This window comes from Perna viridis, chromosome 15 (assembly GCF_037379345.1).
Source record: "Perna viridis isolate PV_CMFRI_1.1 ecotype Kerala chromosome 15, ASM3737934v1, whole genome shotgun sequence".
In the NCBI taxonomy this organism is placed as follows: Eukaryota; Metazoa; Mollusca; class Bivalvia; order Mytilida; family Mytilidae; genus Perna; species Perna viridis.
Window position 1 is genome coordinate 10338041 of NC_142459.1, and position 15311 is coordinate 10353351.

Consider the following 15311-nt stretch of genomic DNA (forward strand, 5'->3'; position numbering starts at 1 on the left):
TATAATATCCCTGAAGTCATCCTTAAACAAATATGTAAAGTTAGATAAAATGGCGACATCCTCGGGGAGGAAACATCTTTTTACAATAATTGCCATTTCTGCTCAACAAGGAACTGGGAAAACTGCTTTAATCAGAAGATTTTGCACAGATGAATGCCAAAGGTTTTATCGGGGGACTTCAGGTATGACTCTGCTCTGCTGAAATTGAACTTGGTTTAAGTGTGATATCCTCTTAAATTTAGGGCAAAATTAAATTGCTTCTTCTTTCGCTATCCTAGGTACTTGCTACATATATAATACTTACAGTCGTTGCTGTTTTGTGTATTTCTTTGACGATCAAATGAAAAAGAGATGGGACACAAGGACAATGGGGTCGACAAATTTTGATTGCCACTGGAAATAGGGAGAGGTGGGTAGGGTCGGGCAATTTACCCTCCTGTGGCGGAGCCCTATGGTTCCTACTCCCGGAGTATACCATAGTAGGGTTCTTTAACGTGCGAGGAGTGTAGCATCTTTCCCAACACGGTGCACCACTATGGTTTGCGGTCAGGTTTTCCGTATTATAGCCTGACAACCCCAGCATGTAACACGCCAGGGATACCCCATTCCACCACCTGGGGCACACATCCCAGTTTCTCTGTGGGCAGAGCGCCCTAGCCCTGGTTAGTGTTCTGAGCACTATTTAGTCGCCTTTTACGACAAGCTTAGCGCTGCTGCAGGTCTATTCTTTTCACACCCGGACCTGCACGGGGCCGTGGCTGTTATATTTTATCGTTATTTTCTTGCTTTTCGGGAGGTATATAATGACCATGGTGTTTTCCCGTACATTCACTAATTTGTCATTAGTTTTATATGCAAATACACATCACAGGTGCTTGATATAGCATACCATATTGTGGGATCTGTTCCCATACCATTGTGACATCAATTAACAGTTTCCTATTTATACTATCCGGTACAGGGATTGAGTAGTAAGGGGCGTCACTATAGATCACTCTAATGACCTTCTCTATGGCTATAAATGTAGTAAATAGTGATGATGTCACTAACACCGCCCTTTTTGGTTTGTTTGTTTGTTTGTTGGGGTTTAACGTCCGAGCAGCAATATTTCAGCTATATTCAGACAATGAACATGAAATGAATGATAAAATGAACATGAAATGAAAAAAAAGGATGGGTCACAAGGATAATAGGGTCGACAAATTTTGATTGCCACTGGAAAAAGGGGGGATGGGTAAGGTCGGGCAATTTAGCATCCTGTGGCGGAGCGCAAAGGTTCCTACTCCTATCGAATACCACAGCAGGGTTCTTTAACGTGCGAGGAACGTGGCATCTTTCCCAACACGGTGCACCACTATGGTTTGCAGGCCTATTCTTTTAACACCCGGACCTGCACGGGGCCCGCCCTTTTTGGGGGGAACAATCTTTTATGAAGACCAGTGGGTATGGAATTGAATATTTTTTTTCCATTTTAATATAATTTGAAAGATATGTTTTTGCACCTCAGAATAGGCCAGTTCTTTGTTTTGTTTTTGATTTTTTACACAGCATTTTAAGCAGTGGGGGCTAGGGTCAAACCTTAATACATTTCCACATGTATGTAAGTAAGAAGGCAATGGAAATGGCCAAAACATGTCGGATGTTTTGGAAGTTGCAAAAGATAGGTTGGCTTTTGAACCTTAATGAGTAATACATACAACTTCTTGATTTCTAAAGGTTTATTCACAAGGGGCATAATTTAAAACATGGGATTGCATTTGAAGTAATGGGATTTGTTTTACTGAATTTAATCCTATAGTAAAATGTGCATTCGAGCTGAACGTCTGTTTGTTAGTTTCTTCGTTTGTTTGGGTTTAACGTCCAAGCAGCAATATTTCAGCCCTATTCAGACGATGAACATGATGATAAAATGAACATGAAATGATGATGAAATGAAAAAAGGGATGGGACACAAGGATAATAGGGTCGACAAATTTTCATTGCCACTGGAAATAGGGAGAGATGGGTAGGGTCGGGCAATTTAGCCTCCTGTGGCGGAGCCCTATGGTTCCTACTCCGGGAGAATACCACAGTAGGGTTATTTAACGTGCGAGGTTTGTTTTGTTTGTTTGTTGGGGTTTAACGTCCGAGCAGCAATATTTCAGCTATATTCAGACGATCAACATGAAATTGATAAAATGAGCATAAAATGATGATGAAATGAAAAAGGGATGGGACACAAGGACAATGGGGTCGACAAATTTTGATTGCCACTGGAAATAGGGAGAGGTGGGTAGGGTCGGGCAATTTAGCATCCTGTGGCGGAGCCCTATGGTTCCCATTCCGGGAGAATACCACAGTAGGGTTCTTTAACGTGCGAGGAACGTGGCATCTTTCCCTACACGGTGCACCACTATGGTTTGCGGTCAGGTTTTCCGTATTATAGCCTGACAACCCCAGCATGTAACACACCAGGGGTACTCCATTCCACCACCTGGGGCACACATCCTAGTTGCTCTGTGGGCAGAGCGCCCTAGCCCCCGGCTAGGTTTCTGAGCACTATTTAGTCGCCTTTTACGACAAGCTTAGCGCTGCTGCAGGCATATTCTTTTAACACCCGGACCTGCACGGGGAAGCTGAACGTATGAGGAGAACAATTTTTAAAGTATCGGATACCTGGTTATGCAATTTGATGACTGCTTGTTTGTTAATGATTTTGTTGTAATTGTCTGAGACTATTTGATTTATTGATTTAAAGACCAATATAACTGTTTACGATATTTTCGACCTTATATTTGAGCTAATTGCGATGCCATTTGCTTTCAACCGGGACTGTTTTCGTAGTTTGTGGGTTAAAGGGATAATGATTTGATTCATCATCTTTCCCTGCTTTAATGGTAACTAACTTTTAATTGAGAGCATGATAAATAAAGTTGTTAAGCCATTGTGCACTCTATCGTTTGATTTTTCCGTAATATTCGCATTTAAGATAATTATTTAGTTAACCGTTGATTTTAATTAATGACCAATCGTCTGCCCGTGTATTTATGTCTCATTGATTTTCACTGTCGTATGGCTAGATGTACAAGTACAATGTAAATTTTTTCGTTTGCGTTCATTCACTCAGAGGTTTATTAGTCGAGTTACCTCTCTTTCAATAACAAAGATTTCTAACATTCATATTTGTATTTCTCCACTCGAACACTGAAAGTCGGAGACCCCACAATGTCTTTACAATTTAATATCCATACCGAGAGATTTGGCACGAGTCCTCCTTTTTACAGAGCGTTGTTGAAGACTATTCGGTAATCTTTCCGCTGTACGATCTGCAATTGTTTCTAACTTCTAACTGTTTGTTTGTTTGTTTGTTTGTTGGGGTTTAACGCCCGAGCAGCAATATTTCAGCTATATTCAGACGATGAATATGAAGTGGATGATAAAATGATTATGAAATGAAAAATGGGATGGGACACAAGGATAAAGGGGTCGACAAATTCTGATTGCCACTGGAAACAGGGAGAGGTGAGTAGGGTCGGGCAATTTAGCCTCCTGTGGCGGTTTGGTTTGGTTTGGTTGTTGGGGTTTAACGTCCGAGCAGCAATATTTCAGCTATATTCAGAAAATGAACATGAAATGAAAAAAAAGAAAGGATGGGTCACAAGGATAATAGGGTCGACAAATTTTGATTGCCACTGGAAAACGGGGGGATGGGTAAGGTCGGGCAATTTAGCCTCCTGTGGCGGAGCGCAAAGGTTCCTACTCCTATCGAATACCACAGCAGGGTTCTTTAACGTGCAAGGAACGTGGCATCTTTCCCAACACGGTGCACCACTATGGTTTGCGGTCATGTTTTCCGTATTATAGCCTGACAACCCTAGCATGTAACACGCCAAGGATACCCCATTCCACCACCTGGGGCACACATCTCAGTTGCTGTGGGCAGAGCGCCTAACCCCCGGCTAGGTTTCTGAGCACTATTTAGTCGCCTTTTACGACAAGCTTAGCGCTGCTACAGGCCTATTCTTTTAACACCCGGACCTGCACGGGGCTTCTGTGGCGGACCCTATGATTTTTACTCAGGGAGAATACCACAGTAGGGTTCTTTAACGTTCGAAGAACGTGGCATCTTTCCCAACACGGTGAACCACTATAGTTTGCGGTCAGGTTTTCTGTATTATAGCCTGACAACCCCAGCATGTCTCACGCCAGGGGCACACAACCCAGTTGCTCTATTGGGCAGAGCGCCCTAGCCCCCGGCTAGGGTTCTGAGCACTATTTAGTCGCCTTTTACGACAAGCTTAGCGCACCTGCAGGCCTATTGTTTTAGCACCCGGATCTGCCGACCCCATTATCCTTGTGTTCCACCCCATTTTCATTTCATCATCTTTTCATGTTCATGGCCTGAATAAAACAAATTTTGCTGCTCGGGCGCTAAACCCCAACAATCAACCGTTTATCTTCTACCGTTGGGTCTTCAGATCCCTTCACCAGCATTTCTTTGAATAATTTGAAGTCAGTTTGAAGTGTGTATTTGAAATTTTACGAAATTGCTCCGTCATCATATGGTTTGGTTTACATGAAGGAATAGTTCTAAGAATCGCCCGGACCAACTTGTCGTAAAAGGCGACTAAATAGTGGTCGGAAACCTAGCCGGGGGTAGGGCGCTCTGCCCTTAGAGCTAATGGGGTACCCCTGGCGTGTTACATGCTTGGGTTGTCAGGCTATAATAAGGAAAACCTAACCGCAAACCATAGTGGTGCACCGTGTTGGGAAAGATGCCACGTTCCTCGCACAAAAAAAAACCCTACTGTGGTATTCTCCCGGAGTAGGAACCATAGGGCGCCGCCACAGGAGGCTAAACTGTCCGACCCTACCCACCTCTCCCTGGGCTCCAAGTTGTTCAAAAAAGCTGTAGAATTTCAGTCGATCCTGAGCTTTGGTGTACGCAGCAATTGCTACATTTGTTTTGGCAAACTCTACTTACACTTTCATCTCATTTCTACCATTTCATTTGTGACAAAGTTGATCCCAGTCATGTCGATCTGCGCGCTGGTCAACATATCAAAGTACTCAGCCGGTTCTGTTACGTACTTCATTTCGATCGCTGTCCAAATTTTCCATGGAAGAGTAATCAAAGGAATCAAGATTCTAGCAGATATCAAAAGAATGTAATCAAGGGACGAAGACCAGACATGGAAAACAAGAAACACACAATAGAGAACATGAAAAAAGAAAAAAATACATACAAAGTAACAAAAGTACATGAGCAATTCGAACTCAATTTTAAAATGGAACATGGACCAGGTGTGCCGGTAAGGTAAGCGTCCTCTGTTTTTCTAGCTGTTCAATATGTGTGTTTAAGTTACTCATTCTGGGATTTCTCCCTATTTTCTTATATTCATGTAAAATTTGGTCTCGTATCTCTCTGTTTCTTCAGAAATTTAGACTTCATATATCTTTTTAATCTCCCGTCTCCAGAGATTCCTTCACTTCGTCTGTTACCCATGGTCCAGTTAATGCTCTTTCGTCGACGATATGGTAACACTTGGTTTGATGGTTTCCGGCACACATCTTGCATAGTGGAAACACAAGTTTGTTGCTGATTTAGATAGGAAGCACTGGTATGTTTGTTTGTTTGTTGTTTGTTGTGGTTTAACGTTCGAGCAGCAATATTTCAGCTATATTCAGACGATGAACATGAAATTGATGATAAAATGATGATGAAATGAAAAAGGGATGGGACACAAGGACAATAGGGTCGACAAATTTTGATTGCCACCGGAAATAGGGAGAGGTGGGTAGGGTCGGGCAATTTAGCCTCCTGTGGCGGAGCCCTATGGTTCCTACTCCGGGAGAATACCACAGTAGGGTTATTTAACGTGCGAAGAACGTGGCATCTTTCCCAACACGGTGCACCACTATGGTTTGCGGTCAGGTTTTCCTTTTTATAGCCTGACAACCCCAGCATGTAACACGCCAGGGGTACCCCATTCCACCACCTGGGGCACACATCCCAGTTGCTCTGTAGGCAGAGCTCCCTAGCCCCCGGCTAAGGTTCTGAGATCTATGTAGTCGTCTTTTGCGACAAGTTTAGCGCTGCTGCAGGCCTATTCGTTTGACACCCGGACCTGCACGGGTCGCTGCTGCAGGCCTATTCTTTTAACACCCGGACCTGCACGGGGGGGAAGCACTGGTATGTAAAGTCCTCTGGATAGGAGGATTTTACATTTGATCAATCCTTCGTAGTTCATTTAAATGTTCCATATTTATTTCCGGATAGCCTAGCGGTACTTTTCCAGGCTTGATGATGAAGGGGTACCTCATAAAAGTCGATCCAATCATTTTCGCACAGCATTGCATTTAGCTCAAATAAAAGGTCGAACATGATGTAAATAGTACTTATATCGGGGTTAAAATCAATCAATTAAATAGTCTTAGACAATTCAAAGATACGCTGGTTCATGTATAACAGTTACTATAACTGGTAAAATTCATTAATGGACCATAACTTATTACAATCCACAACCTGGTGTCCGATATTTTGAAAATTGGTCCTATTAGACGTTCCGCTCTAGTGCACGTTATATTTTACTATAGAAAACTCCATAGAAAAGGTGATATATAGTGACGCCCATTACCACTGGCGAGGTATCCTTTGATGTGTTGCTCTAGGTTTTTCCAAATTAAAGAAGTTTCATTTTTTGCTTTCTAAGGTAAATTGCTAAATGTATTCAATTTTATTAAAAAGTCGTTGATGCAACATTTGTTCGTTTCGGATATAGCTGAAATATTGCGTCATGGGGGTTAAACACCAATCAATCAATCAAAGATTCTTACGTTTTTTGTTTTGTTTTTCCTTTTATAGAGATACACGAGAAATACCTAACAGTTAATGGAACTCCTCTGAAGTTGCAGATATTGTATGTACTTTCACATTCAATCAAGTGAAATAAGATAAGTACTCAGGAATACAAATGCCAGGCAGTTAGTGGTCAATGCGAATTCCAGACAGTCTGTGGCACATGACAAATTTAATTTAAAACAAATTCAACTACCTCATAACGCAAACTGATTAACTGCAACAATTAAAGAGACATGAATTAACATAGAAACTAAGGACACTTATTGAGGAAGGGCGACAACTCCTACATTTCGGCATGATTTAGTTCCTTTCATGGAGAACTTCAAAATCATTTTCTGAGCAATCCATCGTCGATTATAAAAAAACTTTGTAGTGTTGAACATACATATGATATTATTATTTCATGTTCAGTGCCCGGATATAGCTGAAATATTGCTGCCTGGGCGTCAAACAACAATTAATCGATCAATCATATACAATGTAATATAAATATTACTTTGGAACGAATATTCCGTGCGATAAAATTTACCATATGCCGTCTTAATTATAGGAACTTGTTAGTTTCTAAAGAGACAGTCTCTGAAACCGATGGTCAAATTATGATTGAATGATTGATTATTGGATTTAACGCCCGAGCAACAATATTTTAGCTATATTCAGCCGATGAACATGAAATGATGATAATGAAATGAAATAAAAAGGATGGGACACAAGGACAATAGGGTCGACAAATTTCGATTCCCACAAGATGAAGGATTGATTGATTGTTGTGGTTTAACGTCCGAGCAGCAATATTTCAGCTATATTCAGACGATGATCATGAAATGGATGATAAAATGAACATGAAATGATGATGAAATGAAAAATGGGATGGGACACAAGAACAGTAGGGTAGACAAATTTTGATTGCCACTAGAAAAAGGGAGGGATGGGTAAGGTCGGGCAGTTCAGCCTCCTGTGGCGGAGCGCAGTGATTCCTACTCCTATCGAATACCACAGCAGGGTTCTTTAACGTGCGAGGAACGTAGCATCTTTCCCAACACGGTGCACCACTATGGTTTGCGGTTAGGTTTTCCGTATTATAGCCTGACAACCCCAGCATGTAACACGCCAGGGGTACCCCATTCCACCACCTGGGGCAAACATCCCAGTTGCTCTGTGGGCACAGCGCCTAGCCCCCGGCTAGGTTTCTGAGCACTATTTAGTTGCCTTTTACGACAAGCTTAGCGCTGCTGCAGGCCTATTCTTTTGACACCCGGACCTGCACGGGGCCACAAGATGAAGGGGAGGTATGGGTAGGATTGTTTGTTGGGGTTTCACGTCCGAGCCGCAATATTTCAACTATATCCAGACGATGAACATGAAATGGATGATAAAATGAACATGAAATGAAAAAAGGAATGGGACACAAGGATAATGGGGTCGACAAATTTTGATTGCCACTGGAAATTGAGAGAGGTGGGTAGGGTCGACCAACTTAGCCTCCTGTGGCAGAGCTTTGTTTGTTTGTTGGGGTTTAACGTCCGAGCAGCAATATTTCAGCTATATTCAGACGATGAACATGAAATTGGTGATAAAATGAACATGAAATGATGATGAAATGAAAAATGGATGGGAAACAAGGACAACGAGGTCGACATATTTTGATTGCCACTGGAAATAGGGAGAGGTGGGTAGGGTCGGTCAATTTAGCCTCCTGTGGCGGAGCCCTATGGTTCGTACTCCGGGAGAATACCATAGTATGGTTCTTTAACGTGCAAGAAACGAGGCATTTTTCCCAACACGGTGCACCACTATGGTTTGCGGTCAGGTTTTCCTTATTATAGCTTGACAACTCCAGCATGTAACACACCTGGGGTACCCCATTCCACCACCTGGGACACACAACCCAGTTGCTCTGTGGGCAGAGCGCTCTAGTCCCCGGCTAAGGTTTTGAGCACTATTAAGTCGCCTTTTTCGACAAGCTTATCCTATTCTTTTGACATCCGGACCTGCACGGGGCAGGGATGGGTAGGGTCGGCAATTTAGTCTCCTGTGGCGGAGCGAAAAAGTTCCTACTCCTATCGAATACCACAGCAGGGTTCTTTAACGTGCGAGGAAGGTGGCATCTTTTCCAATACGGTGCACCACTATGGTTTGCGGTCATGTTTTCCGTATTATAGCCTGACAGCCCTATGGTTCCTATTCAAGGAGAATACCACGGTAGGGTTCTTCAAGGTCCGAGGAACGGGACATCTTTCCCAACACGGTGCACCACTTTGGTTTGCGGTCAGGTTTTCCGTATTATAGCCTGACAACCCCAGCATGTAACACGCCAGGGGTACCCCATTCCACCACCTGGGGCACACAACTAAGTTGCTCTGTGGGCAGAGGACCCTAGCCCCCGGCTAAGGTTCTGATCACTATTTAGTCGCCTCTTACGACAAGCTTTGCGCTGCTGCAGGCCTATTCTTTTCACACCCGGACCTGCACGGGGGCACATACATGTTACTTTCAAACAATGTTATCAAATATAAATTACATGTTGCCCTATTTACGGAAGCTATGCCTTCGAACTTTTGTGAAGTTATACGCATGTTTTGGTTCAAGTTCATTTGTATTTTGGACGTTGAAGTAATGAGACATATTTATATTTCAGTGACCTAGACATTTTGTTATTGAAGTATAAGACTGTTATGTGGGACACTTATTCTCGTGGAAGTGATGTAAGATTTTTAATTTTTAATAGTAGCAGTCTTAGTAATAAATATACAGTGGGCGAAACATGGCATAAAAGAGACGTCCATTTTTTAAGTTTAATTTGACTATTTGAACCTTCAAAATCAAGGAAAAACACAAAACTGAGTTATAATTTCATTGAAATGTGCATTTCCAAGGTAGATAACCCTGTCAATAAACTAATTTTTCTAACGTTCTATTGAAGCATTTCTGAACAAATCCGGCGATAGAGAGATCGAAAACGGTCTTTTAAATTGAGATGACATCATTGAATGAATTTCTATTGTCATATCAGTGATGTTTTGACATGGCATTGCATGTACATAATTTCCCATTTTACCCGATTCTCACAAAAACTCTGAAAACATAACAAGGAATACTTTGAGCAAGCTCACCAAAAGAATCATGCATATTTCGGACTTAAGTCCAAAGGATCCGTTCTTTTTACAAAACAAATTTACTCTGAAATGCGTGCAAGTAATTGCCAGTTGACAGTAAACTTCAATTAATCATTACATTACTAAAAAAAATATTTTCATCGATATTCTATTACCCGGTCATGTTGGTATTCAGGGGAATTCAGTTGTAGACAAGGCTGCCAAGAAGGCATTAATGTTACTATGTGTATTTTATGTCATACATTATTTTTTTACATACCGTTTTATATGAAAATAGCTTTTTTTGTTTTTATTTTAATTTCATTATTTTATGATTGATTGTTGGGGTTTAACGTCCGAGCAGCGATATTTCAGCTATATTCAGACGATGAACATGTTTGTTTGTTGGGGTTTAACGCCCGAGCAGCAATATTTCAGCTATATTCAGGCCATTAACATGAAATGGATGATAAAATGAACATGAAATGATGATGAAATGAAAAATGGGATAGGACCCAAGGATAATGGGGTCGACAAATTTTGATTGCCACTGAAAATAGGGAAAGGTGGGTAGGGACGGCCAATTTAGCCTCAGCAACCCCAGCATGTAACACACCAAGGGTACCCCATTCCACCACCTGGGACATACAACGCAGTTATTCTGTGGGCAGTGCGCCCTAGCCCTTGGCTAAGGTTCTGAGCACTATTTAGTCGCCTTTTACGACAAGCTTAGCGCTGCTGCAGGCTTATTCTAATGACACCCGGACCCACACGGGGCTCATTATTTTATGAAGAGACTTTGATCTTGCTTTTAATATTTTCATTAAGCGGCATGAAAAAACGACAATCAATCAATCAATCTATTATTTTTACTTCTTCAAGTACGATTGTTTGTTTATGTTTTTAGGGAGTTATTATTACCTATGATGTGACAGACCGACAATCTTATCTGAAATTGAAGGACATGTTTATGTTGAATGTTATAAAACAGGTAATTGCATTTTACCACCTTCAGCTAAAATACATCTTGCCTATATTGTAAGGCATACTTATCACAGTACTACAACTTTTCTATGGGTTTAATTTCCTATATACTACAAAGGACCAATTCAGAAATTCAACTTCCAACCTCGTAAACAACGTTCAGCCGTCGCAGGGTATTCGTAAAATACGTCTTGACCAATAAGGGACGCCATGAACAAAAACAATCACAGAATTCCATACAGTGTCTCAATCGGTCCATCTCCATTCAGCATCGCCCGTTGAGCAAAAATAATACATCTTGAACAATAAGGGACGATATGAACAAGAACAATCACAAAATTCCATACAGGCTCTCAATCGGTCCTTCCAATTCTCCGTCCATATTCAGCACCGCTCGTTCAGCAAACAACTGCTAAAATTCTCCCCTATGATTCTTTTACCACAGCTCCGAAGGTTTTACCCATGTCAGTGGTTTCATCACACATTTCTCAGCGACTACTTATCACAGCGGCTTAAATTTAACCCATTCTTCCTGTAGGTTTCCCATGTGGGTTATTTTCCTGATAATGTGATTGAAAGCGGTGTTTCACTAGTGAACCATCCCTCATAGATATTTTGTTAATTTAAAAAAAAGCTGCCATATTACACGGCGTGTCTGTCCGTTTAAGTTCCCCATAATAAACTTTTTATGGTCCCTTAAGTTCTGTATTCAATATTTCGGTTCCTTACTGTTCATACATTTATCTTTTTTAATATATACCAATCGTACATATTTATGTATTATCTCTATTGCTTTATGTTTGGATGAACCTGGTTGAATACCGAGGAAACATAATTTCATTATTGTGTCCGACTGTGGCCGTGGTTTCTGTTACTAAGCATCTTAGCACATACATATATTGCTTGTTCGCTTCCTGAAAAAAAATTTTCCCCACAAGTCGACCTACAACTAGCCGATCGGATATAATTATAAATACACTTAAAACACTTGAGCAAGCTCAGCAGAAGAATCTAGAAAAGGTTTTATATAAAATATTGTTTATATGTTCCAGTTTGCAAAGCATGATAAAATATTGGTTGGATTGAAGTGTGACATTGAAAGTAATAGAAAGGTCCAGTTTGGGGAAGCTATTGACGTAAGTGCTACATGTAGTTATAGACAAGAAACTATGAAATATTCTTAGGAATTAGCTTTCATAGTAACTTATTGTTGGATTTCAGATTACATTACGGAACTCACTCGATATGTAATACAAAAAGGAGTCGAATCTTAAGCTTTCGTAGTTACACGTTATGGATTTACAAAACAATTTCTGAGATTGAAACACTAATCAAAAGGTCTAGTGTTATTACAAGTAATTTCCATACGGAATTTTTATGGTAGTATACAACGGGTAAATAACCCGTATTTTCTCCATTCCAGTTTGCAGTTGAACACAATATGAAATGCTACGAGGCAAGTGCTATGACCGGATTTCATGTGAAGGAAGTGTTTGATATAATAATCAGTGATATTCTGAAGAGGAAACCACCGGAGGTAAACAATTAAATCATCTTAAGGTGGTAGACCAAGACTAAGGGACATACCTCTTTAAAATCATTTGTGTAAACCATTTTAAAAATGCCATGTAAGCATTTATAATACATGTAACTTGGATTAATTTCAGTATTTATGTGGTGGAGCCCATTTCGGGTCCAGGTGTCAAAAGAATAGACCCGCAGCAACGCTAAGCATGTCATGAAGGCGACTAAATAGTGTTTAGAACCCTGGCTTGGAGCTACGACGCTCTGCCCAGAGAGTAACTGTGTTGTGTGCCCCAGGTTGGGAATGGGGTACCCCTGGCGTGTTACATGCTGTGGTCGTCAGGTTCTATTTATAATACGAAAAACATGACTGCAAACCATGACGGTGCACCGTGTTGGGAAAGATGCCACGTTCTTCGCACGTTAAAGACCCTGCTGTGGTATTCGATAGGAGTAGGAACTTTTGCGCTCCACCGAAGGAGGCTAAATTGCCCGTACCTCCCTATTTCTAGTGGCAATCAAAATTTGTCGACCCTATTATCCTTGTGTCCTACTTTTCATGTTCATCATCTGAATATAGCTGAAATATTGCAGCTCGAGCGATAAACTCCAATAATCAATCAATATTTATGATTGATTGATTGTTATGTTTTAATGCCGTTTTGGCGACTAGGGCCATATCACGGCAAGAACATTTAATGAAATGAATATATTAAAAGCAAGATCAGTCTCTTCATAAAATAATGGAATTAAAACAGCCACTTACATATAAAAAGGTACGTAAAAGGAGAACCTAAGACATAAAATACATATAGAAACATAACTTCGATAAAACATTTAAAATATCAAGGAAAAATCAAGGAAGGTATCCAATTTAGATTTTATTAAATAAACCGATGTCCCGCAAAAAAACGATAATGTTTTTAGATGAAACGGTCTTGAACAAATCAAACATATTGGCGCAGTCAAAATAATTTTGCCTGGTGTTGGCAAAATCCACACAATCTAGAAGAACATGTTTGATAGAGAAAGGGCAATCACATGGGATACACTCAGGTCGAGGATCACCAACAAGCAAATGGCCATGTGTAAATATAGAAAGACTAATGCGGCATCTAGTCATGACCACTTGCTCTTTGCGATTGCCCGACCCGGATTGATGAACGCCTAGGTCGGGTTTTATGGAATTGAGTTTGTTGTGTTCAAGACCGTCCTATCGGTCCTGCCACATCTTTAAAATATATTTCCTTATTAAAGGTTTAAAATCGGTGTATGGCAAACTAACGTCCTTTATTATTTCATTTAATGCCTTCTTGGCAACCCTGTCTACAACTGAATTCCGATGAATACCGACATGATTGGGTACCCAGAGAAAAACAATCTCTATATCAAATTCCCGAAGTCGATGAATAAAATATAAAATTTGTAAGATAAGAGTGTTTTTCAGTTTGTGATTGTTAATTGCCAAAAGACATCGCAAAGAGTCAGAACGAATAATAAACTGTGACAGATTAGATTGAGTGATCAATTTAAGTGCTAACAAGATGGCTCGAGCTTCAGTTGTGAATATGGAAGCGCTCGATGGCAACCGTTCAGTTACAGTTCTGTCACCATGGACAGCAGCACATGCAAAGCTATCGCCATCTTGTGAGCCATCAATATACACCGTCGAAAAATCTGGATAATTTGCTTTAATTTCAGAAAATTTTTGTTGTAAAAATAAAGGATTGGCATCGGACTTTTTATATTCACGCAGATCAAAAATGAAAGAAGGGTATGGAAGCTCCCATGGAGGGCATTTCGAGGTAACAACTGGTGTCACTGCATTGGTCTCCAGATGAATTGCTTCCAAATGAGGTTTTATTCGAATTCCAAAAGGAGGGGTTTTGCTTTCATGTTTTCGATAAATGTCGACATAGATAGGATTAATGACACAGTCGTTGGCAGGGCTATCTGGGTAGGCCATAAGTTTACTTACATATTGAAGACCTAATTTCAAACGTCTGTCTCCAAGGGATGGTTCATTTGCCTCGGCATAAAGGCTCTCAATAGGAGAGGTTCTGAAGGCACCAAGGCAAAGTCGAAACCCCTGGTGGTGAACAGCGTCTAAAATTTTAAGGTAAGATTTTTTGGCGGAACCATAAACAATAGATCCATTATCAAGTTTAGACCTAACCAAAGATCTATATAAATTTAATAAAATTGAGGTATCAGCACCCCAATCGGCACTGGACACCATTTCTAAAATATCTAGTGCCTCAAGACACCTAGATTTAAGTAATTTGATATGGGGAAGAAAAGAAAGTTTACTATCAAAAGTAATCCAAGGAATTTTGTTTCTTCTACTATTTTGCTTTTATTACCATAAAGAAAGAGACCTGGGCCCGGATGCAGATTTCGCTTTCGACAAAAGTGCATACCAACAGTTTTAGATGTAGAAAACTTAAACCCATTCTCCAAAGCCCATTTCTCAATTCTTTTGAGGCAAAGTTGTAACTGCCTTTCAATATTACTCATATTTTGTCCCCTGTAGCAGATCAAAAAGTCGTCTACATACAAGGAACCGTCAATATTGTCCTTCAAAACTTGGGCTAAACTATTAATTTTAATACTGAAGAGAGTGACAGAAAGAATACTTCCCTGAGGAACTCCCATTTCCCTTTCCTTCTCCTCAGAAAAAGTCGAATTCACCCCTACATTAAAATGACGATCTGACAAAAATTAGACAAAAACAGAGGAAGTCTTCCTTTCAACCCCATATCAAATATATCTTTTAAAATACCAAATTTCCACGTCGTGTCATAGGCTTTTTCTAAATCGAAAAAGACCGACACAACATGTTCATTTTTAGCAAATGCATTTCTGAT

At 40.5% G+C, this 15311-nt stretch overlaps 1 pseudogene across 1 annotated transcript in view; it reads left to right on the forward strand.

Moving 5' to 3' along the window:
- The window catches only part of LOC148596886 (uncharacterized), a 37282-nt pseudogene continuing 21971 nt past the window's right edge, over positions 1 to 15311 (forward strand). The window contains exons 1-6 of the transcript XR_015919228.1: positions 1 to 182; positions 6845 to 6899; positions 9480 to 9546; positions 10844 to 10927; positions 11973 to 12056; positions 12344 to 12457. The product of XR_015919228.1 is annotated as an uncharacterized LOC148596886 (transcript). The remainder of the gene's footprint in view (positions 183 to 6844; positions 6900 to 9479; positions 9547 to 10843; positions 10928 to 11972; positions 12057 to 12343; positions 12458 to 15311) is intronic.